Source organism: Diabrotica undecimpunctata, chromosome 11 (genome assembly GCF_040954645.1).
Source record: "Diabrotica undecimpunctata isolate CICGRU chromosome 11, icDiaUnde3, whole genome shotgun sequence".
NCBI lineage: Eukaryota > Metazoa > Arthropoda > Insecta > Coleoptera > Chrysomelidae > Diabrotica > Diabrotica undecimpunctata.
Genome location: NC_092813.1, coordinates 476,626 through 491,170, shown reverse-complemented (window position 1 = coordinate 491,170; position 14,545 = coordinate 476,626). Strand labels below are relative to the sequence as shown.

Sequence of the window (14,545 nt, the reverse complement as noted above, 5' to 3'; positions counted from 1 at the left end):
ACAAGATCCTACTTTCTAGCTACCCAAGTCAAAAAAGGTCTCGAATTTATTCTTAATAAGGCCAGTTGATAAATCTGAACTGATCCAAACAATCAGTAGTATTAAAAACAAGTCTTCCTGTAGTACTGATGGACTATCCATAAAAATTTTCTTAAATCGCGCAAATAATGTGTTGGAAGTACTGGTTTCACTAATTAACGATTTTTTTGAAAAAGGTACATTTCCAGAGTGCCTAAAGACAGCCATTGTTGTTCCTCTTCATAAGGGTGGTAATAAATCTAATGTTTGCAAATATAGACCTATTGCCTTACTACCTGTCCTATCCAAAATTGTTGAGAGGCATATAAAAGCCCGACGTATGTTCTTTCTCGTTGAAAACAACATTTTACACACAACATAAAGTCAGTTCGGCTTTTTATCTAATAAATGTACCAGCGATGCTATGTTTTTTGTACTACATGAGTTCTATCAAGCACTAAACAATACTATGACTCTATATATGAAAGAATATGACGCTTAAGCGTCTATATTCTTTGATACTACTTTTTTAAGTCCAGGACATTATATGGATATGTTTGATAAATGGGTGAATGCTGTTAAGAGCCCTAATTAGAGAATGCTGCAAAAGAAACTATTTATAACAATTTTCGTGTATGCGCTAGTCATTTTAAAGAGGAAGATATAGTCAATGTTGGAAATAGGGGTATTACGAGAACAGCCGTTCCGAGTTTGTTTTTACCAGGACCAGGTAAGAACTATTATACCACTGACCTATATTCTTATTCACATTATATCTGACCTTTTACTATAAAATTAGTTTATAAATTTAACCTAAAATTATATATTATAAAACCAGTCTTACTTAGCTTAGTATTTGAATTATTTGTAGGTGGTGGTTCAACAACTATCTTAAAAAGCATCACCTTAGAGAGGGTTCGGCATAAATTTCTACAGGTGTGCGCCTTTCAAAGTTGGATTAGATTAGCAGACCATGACTACACTATCATGGAGAGGTCTATGAGCTTGCCTGCTTTAAGTATGAGGAGGGATCTGTCCCTCTCTTGTGAGTGAGATTGGTCTTAGAGTACCATATTATAATACCATGGTTTGCCTCATCTATGTACTTTTAATGTTCCATTTTGTAAAACAACCTATGGTGCTAATAGCCCACTGAATAGATACTTATCTTTGTTAAACAACCTAAATGTAAATGTATTTAATATGTCCCTCAATAAATATATAAATATTAGTAGAAGAGTTACTGGTACCATAGAGTTTGGAAACTTAACTGTGTAAAATACTTCATGTTTTTATTGTAACTAGGTAATACTTTACATATTTTTTTATTTTTGTTATGTTATTTTTCCATCTTTATTGTTTGTGCTGGATTTTAGAATCATAGAACTAACTGTTGGGTTTATAGGTTTTAAAATGTCATTACATCTTTAATTATATATATATATATATATATATATATATATATATATATATATATATATATATATATATATATATATATATGTATGTGTACATGCATGTGTTTGTGTACATAATATATTTTTATTTCACATTATTTAATTTTATTATCTTAAAATACTGTGTACTTAACCACTAAGTTGTAACACTTAATCGGCTTGTCCCGTATATTAGCCTGCATCCACATAGACAGCGGTAAGGCGTTCAGAGTTATGAATAAATAAATTTGAATGTGTTGACAGGGATCTTTCCTATTCTGTTGATGACAGGGATGGGATGTCTGATCTTAAGATGACATACTGGTGAAAAAATCTGTTGATTGTAATTGTGTTTGTCATTTCAGGCATAAAAACATTATTATCCTCTGTTGTTTGGAGTTTATACTGAGCAAATAAAGTTACTATATCAGGTTTTAGCAAAGCTTACATTCTGGGTGAAAACTTTATGCATACCTTAGAAATAAATTATTTACCTTATCCATTGTTCTTTTTTTTTGTTCGTTTTTTCTATTTGCTATCATTCGGTTATTCCTCATTCTTGGGTTTTCTTTTTGCAAGAAGCAATATTTTGCTAATCTAATCAAAATCATAATTTTGTTGATAACCAGAATATTTTTCTGGAACTCATATTATGATTCTGATTATAAGAATAAAAGTATTATCATATAAATATATAACATATAGTATGAGTATAAATGTATATAAACTTCTTTCTAGAACTAAATCATTTAATTGTTCTGTTTCCAACTTAGCAGGGTCCTTGAGTTCTCTCTTTCTGTGAGTAGAACGCCAGACTGTAAGAGTTTTCACTGACCACTGATAGTGTGTGTTATTGCATTAGGATGAAAGTACTACAAAAAACTCAGAATGTCTGATGGCTGTCTGTTGCTTATTAGGCTTTAATTTGACATTAGAATTACAAAAAAAATATTTAAATACTGACAAGTTCCTGTCATAACATTTAGAACACTAAATTATACTACATTCACCCGTCCCTATTTTTGAACAAAATATTGCAACTATTTTGGTTTATTTTTAGCTCCAGCTGATTTACATCTAGAATGAAAATCTGAATTTTCCAATCTTGGTTCATCATTATCATCAGGTTTTTGAACAGGTAAATTTTCTGTCTCATCTGGTATTTATTTAGTAGTGGAATTCTCTAGTGTGTTATTTGGACCTTCATCATTATCTTGATTCAATAATATAACAATTCAACAGTAAACTTCTTATATAGTGCAGAGCACATGGTAAAGCAGTTTTCCATTAAGTGAATTCTAAATTTTTGGTTTTCTATGCTAGATTCACCAATTTCCATATAACTCATTGTATTTTTCGACTTAACCATTTTCTTCATGATTATATGGTGTTGTTCTACTTGAATATATTCCTTTAGAGTGTAGATAATTAATAAATTCTTGTGAAGTAAAGCTAGTTCTCCTTGTTAGATTTGATATATACCGTCATTCTATATAAACCAAATACTGATTTAATCTGTAATTGGTTAGAATTGCTTTTCTACCAGATAATGTCTGCATTTTTTTAAATACTTCAACTCATTTGCTTTTTTTTCAATTGCATAATGTTTTTATTCAGAATCTGTGAGGGTATGTGTGAAAAAAGCAATTGGTTTTCCAGATTGATTGCTTCGCTTATGTAATCGTAGATTAATTTTTTAAAAGCATGTACTTATCGTTACCTTCTAGGGATTTATCTTTAGATTCATTGCTTTCTAAAAAATTCTTGAATGTTATATACTTACTAATGTTTGAATTCTTTGGTGGAAGTTTGACAGTTTGGACCAGCCTCTAGTTTATCTGGTCTAAAGTACTTCCCCATTGTAAATTTATGCGAATAAAATTGTAGTAAAATGTCTTTTGCAGAATTAGGCTTTTATTCACATAAAACTTGATAAGAATGACAAAACAATTATTTAAATACTGACCCGTTCTTGTCACAACATTAAGAAAACTAAATTATACTACACATGGCTTGTATTATTAATATTTCTTGTAACACATATAACATTTCTTGTAACATTTTTATAAATAAAGATTTTATTCTATATTTTATTCTGTAATTTTTTTAACCACTTTGGCATTTTAATGTAATGGAAAATAAATATGTCCCAACATAACAAGAAAACCCAAAAAGTATACGAAAAATATTTATTATCGTATAGGATAAGGATTTTTCTTGTTATTTTAGGATTATATCGATTTTCCTTTACTTTAAAATGAGTTCACAATCCTAGGTAATATTACTAAACTTTTGAATTTAGCGCCATGTATATATAGTTATGCGCCCGATCACTAGGTGATGCGCCAATCATTGTTTTATTCCTTAACACGGAAGTTTCAATGCTAGGTGGTAGTGTGCTATGATCACTACGTGGAAAAAACAGAAAGGCAGGAAATAACGTTCTGTTCACTGGCCATCCTCACAGATAGTCAGGCAGTACTTAAGGAACTCAATTCTGTAGAGGTCAATTCTAAGCTAGTAGGGGATAATGTGTGTGCCCTAAATAAACAAGGAGACCGTAGCAAGGTTACGTTAGCCTGGGTACCGGGGAACGAGGGTCATAAGGGTAATGCAAAGGCAGATAAAATAGCCAAACAAGGCTCATCAATTCCATTCATTGGACCGGAATCCTTCTGGGGCGTTGCAAAGTCAGTAACAAGAACGGCTATAAGGAAGTGGGTAGCTCCCAAATCTCTGAAATGGTGGAGGAATTCACAAGTTCAAAGACAGGCGAAACAGTTTATTACAGAACATTCGTCAAACTTGACGGTAGACCTAATAAGCAAAGACAGGAAAACAGTCAAGGCCATAGTAGGTCTTCTAACAGGGCACTGTAAGCTGAATAGACACTTAAAGCTGATGGGATTATCAGATGATGACCTGTGCAGATTCTGTCACCTCGAAGAAGAAATATCAGAGCACATTTTATGTCAGTGTGACAGTCTGGCAAATGTTCGGTTCTGTGCATTAGGAGAAGAAAATCCACTGGCAAATAGCCACATGGAAGTTATAATCCGCAGCTATTAATCTTTATAAAAAGGATTGGGCTAGAGAATGTTATCTAGAACTAGAGGACCATAATATATCTGAAAAAATCGCAGTCAAATATGCCAAAAGGCCACCTATCTAAATCTATATATCTATCACGAAGGGCTGTAGCGCGAACTGATGATGATTCCGATTATGTAGTCAACAATTGATTTTTAAGGTAAGTCTTTTATAAACGTTTCTGTAAACCCACTATAGTCTTGAAATCACCTGCTATTATGGTATCTTGATGAACTTTGAATATAAATATTAGAGTGCTTAAAAATAAAAGAATATGTTTTGTTAGTTTTCCAGACACTCATCATTAGTTGTTTATTTATATGTACATATATATATATATATATATATATATATACATACATCTAGCGGTTAATGTAAGTTCCGTTCTGAAACGGTATTATACTAACTCCAGTAGAATATATGTACACCGTGTATTTTATTATCTGAGTAGCGCTTTATGTAGACTCCGACCAACACGTAGGATTAAGTGGACTTCACAAAAGGATAAACCATTTTTGGGATCCGTATTTACGATATTGCATATACTTCTAAACTCCTGCGATGTTGCCAATAATTGTATTAGTAGTAGATTTTCAAATTTTACAGCAGGTACATTCTGGAACTTGAAATTTATTTCAATATCCATCAATTTAATCATGGAGGAATTTGAGGACTACTTGGCTTATTTATGTAGTTAAATATAAATTGTTAACCGACATATACCTTTATTTTACTTTTTAGTTTTAATAAGCAAGGCGGTAATTTATATTACTTGCTTTATATATATTCAAACATAAGAAAGTGTGTATTATAAACTTGGAAAAGCGAAAATTTCCGTTTTTATTAATTAGTATTTTTTATTAAAATGCATTGGCATTAAAGCATTTAGTACATAAATGTACGTATATCAAATAGAGTAATCGTGTAACAGTTTCTGAAATTAGAAGCCCCTTCGGTAAGATTATAAAGTTTGTTACCACAAAAAATCTACTAGCATGCACAGAGATGAGAGAGACCTACACAGAAGAAGATCTATTTTTAGCGAATGACAGGGCCATCTATGTAGCCAACCATTGGAAATACAACGCTGTTGGTGTTCCGGACACGGAAAGTAAAGTAAGTATAAAAAGAGGTAAAAGTAAAATGAAAAGAAAAATAAAACACTTATATATTATGTAGACCTGAAAGTGCGCCGGAGGGTTTGAAATAAGAATTTACCTAAGCAATGAAATAAGAATTTGCCTAATATAAAACAGATCTGAAAGAGAACAAAAAACAGATCAAAGAATTAATAAAGATTAAGTACATCCTTAAGTAACATATCTCAAATCCGCCTGCAGTTTTGTTGGGTAGATCGAGTAGCTCGACAGAACTGTTGCCGGTCCCAAGCCCAAATAAAGGAGGAGGGGGTCTACAGCCCGTTTAGCACTCTACTGATAGACTTTAAAACCATACAGCTCATAGAAACAGAATTATGCCTCGGGACAGGAATGATTTCATTACGACGACTAACGGGATAAAGAGGACAACGAATTTGTGGTAAACGAGAAATACACTTCGCATCGGTGCTTTGAACGTGAAGTCTCTACAAGAGAGCAGAAAATTACAAAAGAGCTTGTAGAAAAAAGATATAGACATGTGTGCGCTAAAAGATACAAAGAAAAAAGGAAAAGGGTCAAATTATTATAGATGACCATCTCATGATTTACAGTGGTGTTGCCAAAGAAACCAGAGCCAAAGAAGGAGTCGCTCTGTTAGTACACAAAAATTTTTTACACCAAGTATAAAAATAGTAAGTGTAAAAATTAAACTGGATTGCAAACCTCTGAATGTGATAGCAATTCATGCACCAGAGAACAACAAAGATACCACCACAAGGGAAAACTTCTACGAACACCTTCAGACTGTAACAAACGAGACCCCAAATGATAAATATATATTCATTATGGGTGATTTTAACGCCAGTGTTGGCAATGATTTAGTTCCAGGGATAAAACAGCAATATAACGAAAATATCAGAAATGAAAACGGAAACCTTCTAACGGACCTCTTCAGCAAAAACCAGATACGTAATAATAATACATTTTTCCCTCACAATGAACAATACAAATACATTTTTGAAAACAGTAGAGGACAAAGATCTATTATAGACTATATTCTGTTGAATAGAGAGCACTAACATTAGCAGAAATAAAAAGCGATCACAAATTGGTATTGTGCCGAATGAAAACACGTATATGTGATAACAAAACACCGAAATACACCACAAAGATAAAAATCGAAAGCTTACAGGATGACTCTACAAGATACCTATTCCAGAAAAGAAGAACCGAAAAAACAGAAAAACATATATCACAGAAAGTGATGGAGTCGAAGAAAGCTGGGCAAAAGTTAAGTCTAATATCTTAGCCTCGGCCAAGAAAGTTCTTGGTAAAAGAAATATAAATAAAGTAAAGGAAAAATGTAAAGAAAACAAAAAAGCTTACCTGAAATACATGTCAACCAAAACACAAGAGGTATAACATAATTACAAGACAATTAGAAACGAAACACATGCACTTATAAGAAAAATAAAAAATGGTCACTGGGAACGTTTTTCGAAAGAAATGGAACATAATTTTTCTCGTCTGCAAAAGGAAATATAGCGCTTCATCAGACGTCAAAGAACGGAGGTAAAGTAACTAATAGAACTAAAATACATAGAAAATGATACGTGGATTGACTACCTAAAAAAGCAGGAGAAAAACAAACGACGCTAGAACCGGAAACATCAGAAATTACAACATATAAAGAACTTAATATAAATGTACAGGAAGTTCGGAAAATACTTGAAAACCTGAGGAACAGAAAAGCAGCAGGTAAAGACGGGATACCAAACGAATACTGAAATATTGTGGAGCAGCAATGACAAAAAAATTAACAACATTAATTAATAAAATTATAAAACACAATAAAATGCCGGAAGAATGGAGAAGGAGCGAACTAACTCTACTATTTAAAAAAGAGGTACAGAGGTATAAACTTGTTAAATACTACGCTAAAACTTACAACTAAAATTTTACAAGTGCTAATTAATCACAATATAAGTTTAGCAGATGAACAACCGGGTTTTTTTAGTTGTAGATCGTGTACAGATGCAAAATTGGTGATAAAGCAAATTACTGAGAAATCACTGAAGTATAATAGACCAGCATTCCTGTGTCTGATTGACCTAAAGAAAGCGTTTTACAGAGTAAGACTGAAAGATGTAATCCATCTTCTGTATAATAGAGAAGCTCCCCTAAATATTTTAAAAACTATCGAAAACATCGACCAAAACAACAAAATCGAAGTCAGAATAGAGGGACAACTTACAGAATCTATAGAAATAGGCAGCAGAATAAGACAAGGGGATTCGTTGAGATTGAGCCCCATGCTCTTCAATTTGATCATGGATCAAATCATCAAAAGCGTTAACAAACGAAGAGGATACAGAATGGGAAACAAAGAAATTAAAATACTCCGTTACGCAGATGACGCAATATTAATAGCCCAAGATGAAGATAGTTTGCAAAGACTGGTCCACAAATTTAACATAAGAGTAGAAGAATTTAATATGACAATCTCATCTCAGAAAACTAAAACAATAGTAGTCAGCAAAGGACCACAGATGTAAAATAGAAATTAATGGCATTAGCAGAAACAAGACCCGACACAGCCACAACGCAAAGAATAATGGACGCGGCAGAGATGAGAGTACTGAGAAGAATTACAGGAAATACTCTGAGAAATCGAAAAGAAAATGTAACGTATAGTGTATAAATGAATGGATACAAAATAGAAAAAAAGAATGGAATAACCACATAGGTAATGGAAATAAAATACCTGGCATTATGAATTTATTATGACAATTTCATCTCAGAAAACTAAAACAATAGTAGTCAGCAAAGAACCAACTAGATGTAAAATAGAAATTGATGGCATCAGTATTGAACTAATAATGGAAATAAAATACCTGGGAATTACACTGTCTAGCTACGGAGACCTGGACAAAGAAGTGAGAGATCAAGTACTAAAAGCAAATAGACTGGCAGGATGCCTTAATAACACTATATGGCTAAACAGACACATTAACACTGAGATGATATCAATTTATAAAGCCAGTGTAAGACATATAATGACATATGCCTCAGAAACAAGACCCGACACAGCCACAACGCAAAGAATAATGGAAAAGGCAGAGATGAGAGTACTGAGAACAATTATAGGAAATACGCTGAGAAATCAGAAGAGAAGTGAAGACATTAGAAGAAAATGTAACGTAAAGTGTATAAATGAATTGACACAAAATAGAAAAAAAGAATGGAATAATCACATAAGCAGAATGGAGGAGACCCGTGACGTCAAAATTGCAAGAGATAAGTCACGAATCGGCAGAAGAAGTATCGGACTATCGCGCAAAAGATGAAGTGATAACCTTCCATAGAGGTATTATTCCGCCAATGAACATTGCTTATAAAGAGAAATAATAACAAGAAAAAAAAGTAACATCTCTCAGATAAATAAGCGGAACAACAGAAACTGAGTATAAACGTGAAATTCCAGAATTAACATTAAATAAATTACCGCAAATCGTACGAACTGAAATAAGTGTTATTTTCCGTACATATATATATATATATATATATATATATATATATATATATATATATATATATATATATTGTGATGATGTTTTATTATTTGTGAATGATGTTTTAATGAGCAATGAGTGTTTTTTTTAATATATATATATATATATATATATATATATATATATATATATATATATATATATATATATATAGGGTTTTTATCGCGGTTCTCAAAGAATTAGTTTCTAAGCACTTTTTGAAATTATCTTTATTGTATCTATTATGAAACACACATATATATATTTAACATAGCCAATGTAAATTTGAAATAAACTATCTTTAAATTGAAATTCTTATGAAACTAATTAAATTATATAGACAATGTAAATTTTAAACAAACTATCTTTAAAATTGAAATTGTTATGACACTAACTAAATTATATTAACAAAATTTTGTACCTTTCTGTCACTGAATGCCTAAATGAAACTGTTCTTCAAAATAAAGATTTTAATCACCACTCAATGTCTTCGTTCTTAGCTTCGGTTATCCTTGTTTTTGTGAAATTACTTTTTCCAATTATCAGCTTCCACCAATTTAAATTTTTTTTTATCTTAATAGCATTTATATTTATTCTTCTTTTTAATACACCAATATCCAATCACCATATAACTATTATAATTTGATTTCTACTAATCTCCAATCATAATGTAATTTTTAATTTCTTCCAATCTCCAACCAATATTCTTCTATTATACTTTCCAATACTATCAAATTTTAATACTAAATCACTGATTATTGCATACTTTATACTTTCTTCCTAATTCTGACTGACTAATCTTGAACTTACTGAACAACTGACTTCACTAACTGTAACTAACTGTGTCTGTCTTCTTACTAACTAACTGTCTGACCATTTTGAATCCAAATCACCGAGTATTTATATCTTTTCATTGTTTCAGAATCATCTGGCAAGAAATCATATTCGAATTGTTCTATTTCCTAAATATATAAATGTTCTCGAAAAAGTATATGTTCGATTATGTCCATTTCACAGACATAACCATATTCGCGAAGGTTCTACCGTAAACAAAGGTTAAATTCTGTGTTCTAGAGAATTCTTTGCTTTTCTATCGAGAATTTTATTGACATTTAGGCTTTTCAGATCAGAATATAAACTTATATGTAAATTAAACAACCTAAATTAATAAACTACACTATTTCAAATCCGTAATTATATGTAAATTAAACATCTCAAACCAATAAATAACCCCACTTCTACATTCGCAACCATCACTTAACTGTCTGTCACTTATTCAGAGTATATTTAGTTGCCTATGCATATGGCTCACTTAAATATATCATAATTATTAAAAAAAAACTTTTTACACTTATTATATGTTAATTTCTTAAGAATGCCCTTACATAAATATATTTTATAATATTCTCTAGTATATAACTTATTAAAATAACCAAATACTTTTTATATCTAATATTACCTAGTATATAACTTATACATTATTTTTTTTAAACACCATCTTTCTTTCTCCTGTGTTAATATCATCTATTATATATATATATATATATATATATATATATATATATATATATATATATATATATATATATATATATTGTTATGATATGTAAAATCGAGAAAAATATTGGTTTGTTTAAAAATATTTCAAAATTCAATAACATTAAAATAATTCAGATAAGTAGGATAATATCCAACAAACATTTCGAAGAAGGAGAGTTATTAATTTCTTGAATTACCTGTACTAAACAAAATATAAGCTTTGCATAAATTATTTCTTTGTTATACTTGAGTGACCCGCATAATTTTAAGTGAAAACAAAAAGACAATTGAACGGGGTTTTCCAAAATACATTAATGCAGTGATTAGAGACAAATAGAAGAGATTTTAGAAGGAGGTTTTTGTTAGTTTTTAAGAATTATAGAAAATATTATTTGTAAATAAGTTTTAGGAAATTTTATAATTGTAGGTAGAATTTTGTTTGTTGTCGAAATGAAGAAATGGGGGAATTGTGACGAGTTTTGATTGACGGAGATTGAAAAAGGTTGGATAAGTATGTAGGAAAAAGTTTAGCGAGATTGAGGAGAGAGAAAAGATAGGGGCAGTTGGTTTCCAAGTCTGTAAGAGGAACAGTGATTGTTCTCTGGCGGTTCCTGAAATGTAGCAAGCAGTAGTGTTGAATGTTAGTGAGTTTTTGTGGAGTTAGTGTATCTGACAGAAGCTGAAGCAGCAAAATATTGTAAGTCATATTTCTCTACTTATATTCCAAGAGTCACTGTTCAGGCCAACGAGAGATTCAGTTTATCGTAAAGAGAAGATATTCCAAGAGTCATATTTCACTCGGGCCAACGAGAGATTCAGTTTATCGAGAGGAGAAAGGCTATCATAATTTGAATGATTTGTGCTTTTGAAGGAGATCATTAAGGACGATATACTTGCAACAATCTGTGTAAGATTGCTGATTACATAGGGAGCGGTTGAGAGGAGATAATACAGTCTACAAGGAACAAGGATTTGGACCACTCATCATCAGAGAGAGATATTTTTGTTTTCTGCAGTTTTTTTCTTTTATTGATAACACAATTTCTACACGTAATTTAGAAAGGATATAAATATTTTGATTAGGAGAGTTAGAATAGTTTGGGATTTTGAGATTTCAATTAATATTGTTTGTACCATTAATTTTGATTGTTCACGTACGGAGAACAAAATTTTGAGAATCCTTATATGAGATTTGTTTATTGAAAACTTTTGAGTGTGAATTATTTCATTATTTTTTTTTTCAATATATAGTGTTAGATCATATGTGTTTTTTATTATTCCGGTATTCTCTGGACCTTACCTTTCACATGTAATAGCATAGATATTGAAGCACGAATTTTAACCCTGAGATAAAAGAATTAAAAATTGTGATAGAGTCATAATCACATCATTTAAATAATTTTAATTAATCAAAAAAATTAATTAGCTAATTATTGCTTGGCGCACCAAGACTTTAAATATCACAATAACTGGCTTCCAAAACGTGGGGCTTGAAAATATCGCAGCTTTACATTTGAAGGAAGGGAAAGAGATCTGGAATAAGTACAGGTGATCCAGAGATAAAAACATATAACATTGAGGGAATTTGAAAGTATTTTGACAATTTTTCCAGAGAATATAAATTTGATTTATTGATTGATCGTAGTTAGTGGATATTTACTGCTATTGAATTATTTGATTTTATTTTCTTTACCAATCGTACATTTGATATTTATTTTGAATTATTTGAATTTTACTGATTGCATATTTGATATTTGTCGTGAAAATTTAATACATTTGGGGAGAAATATTGTCGTGTTCTGAAACATATAGAGTGTTGTAAAATTTCACATTTGGCGGGGACAAAAACAGTAACGAAAAGAAACAACATGTCGACCACAAGGAGTCAAAGCAAAATGCAAGAAAGGAAGGAGGATAACAGAGAAGAGGAAACAATTGTTGAAGAAGGATCGGATAATAAAGGAAATGTTACAATAGTTGAGGAAAAAAAAGAATTATCAGGAATAGAGAAATTATTAGCAATGATGCAAATACAGACACAAACAATGAATGAAACATCACTAAAAATGGATAGAAATCAACAAGAAACAAAACAAACAATGGCAGAAACAAAACAAACAATGGAAGAAAACCAACGGGAAACAAGGCAAGTAATAGAACTAAATAACAGAAATATAGAGCAGCGTCTGGAAAACTATGAACAGGAAATTAAAGGATGTGTTGAGGGGATAAAGAAAGAACTGATACAACAGATAGAAGAAATAACCCTAAAGAATGCAAAACAAGAGACAGAGATTAAAGATATCCAAAATACAATGAAGGAGATACAAAATTGCCAGAGAAAGGAACTAGAGATGCAGAGAGAAGAAATAGAAACAAAAATGAAAGATATTAAGACTGTACAGAAAAAGGAATTAGAACAGTTAGAAACAAAATTTGAAATGGCTTTACAAGAAGACAAGAAAGAAATAGAAAAACAAATTGAGGATATCAGAAAACAACGAGATATGGGAGACAGGAGAGAAGTACTCATCCAAAGTTCGGGTGACATAAAAATACAGTTTGGCGGGGATATTCGGAAAACACACCCAGTACCGTTTGTTAAAAATTTGAAAACCAAATTACAACATATTAGATATTTTGACGATTGCAAAGAAACAATTAGAAACCATTTGAAAGAAGGAGCAGCGTTATGGTATGAAAGCAAGGAAGATGAGTTTGAAAATTGGACAGATTTTGAAAATAAATTTCTCAACTATTTCTGGGGGAAAAATAAACAGAGAGAAATCAACCAAGAGCTACAGAATGGAAAATATCACGAAAAAATGGGAATATCTGAAGAAAGATATGCTTTGCAGATATATAACAATTCAAAATATCTAGAATACAAATATTCTACCGAACAGCTGGTAGAAATGATCAGCAGACATTTTGAGGAAACGTTGGAAGATCACGTGATTTTGAGAAACTATCAAGATATTGATAGTTTGTGCCAATTCCTTCAATTAAAAGAAGCGAAAAGAAAAGAAATGAGAAATAGAAGACAACATGACCAATATAATGGACCGGAAAGAAGGTATTCATCAAATTATGACCAGAGAAACCGACATCCCAGATCAACAAACGAATATAGGCCGAGAAATTACAATAATTACAATAGACAACAAAATTACGATAACAGGAATGACACACAACAGAGAACATATGAAAATCACAACAGGAATAGAGATGCACAAAATCCTCCGAATAGGAATACTAACGAACAAAGGGACGATAGAAATAACCAGAGCTTCCAACAACAAAATAGAAGGGAGATGAATCATGTAGCAATAGGAAACGACAGACAAATTTCTAATTCTAATCTAATATTTTTAGATGCATTTATAAAACATAAAGCGATTAAAATTGTGATTGATTCTGGATCGGAGATATCGCTAATCAATAAAAAACTAGTAAAAGAATTAAATTTGGACAGATTTGTGTATAAGATTCCTAGGGTTGATTTAGTGGGTGCAAACAATAAAAATTTGACGACAGTAAACGAAGGCTTGGGAGTGCAGATAAGAGTGGGAAACAAATTCCATATTATGAAATGTGTGGTGATTGAAGATTTAAATCATGATATGATAGCGGGAATTGATGAATTGAGGAAAAAAGATATCACCATAAATTTTTCGGAAAATAAACTGGAAATCAGAGCAGAACCAGACAACACAGGAGAAGAAAAGCAAACAGATAGGAAAACAAATTCTGGAAGGATCAATGCACAGGAAAAACGCAAAGAAATCGATATGACTGTAGAGGATAAACC

The 14,545-nt window shown here is 31.3% G+C and overlaps 1 long non-coding RNA gene across 1 annotated transcript; it reads left to right on the top strand.

The window, feature by feature from the left end:
* The first annotated feature begins 518 nt into the window (after positions 1–518).
* LOC140452965 (uncharacterized) lies at positions 519–3,547 on the top strand. Its single transcript, XR_011952262.1, has 2 exons — positions 519–748; positions 890–3,547. It is a non-coding gene; the product is annotated as an uncharacterized lncRNA (long non-coding RNA).
* The last annotated feature ends 10,998 nt before the right edge of the window (positions 3,548–14,545 follow it).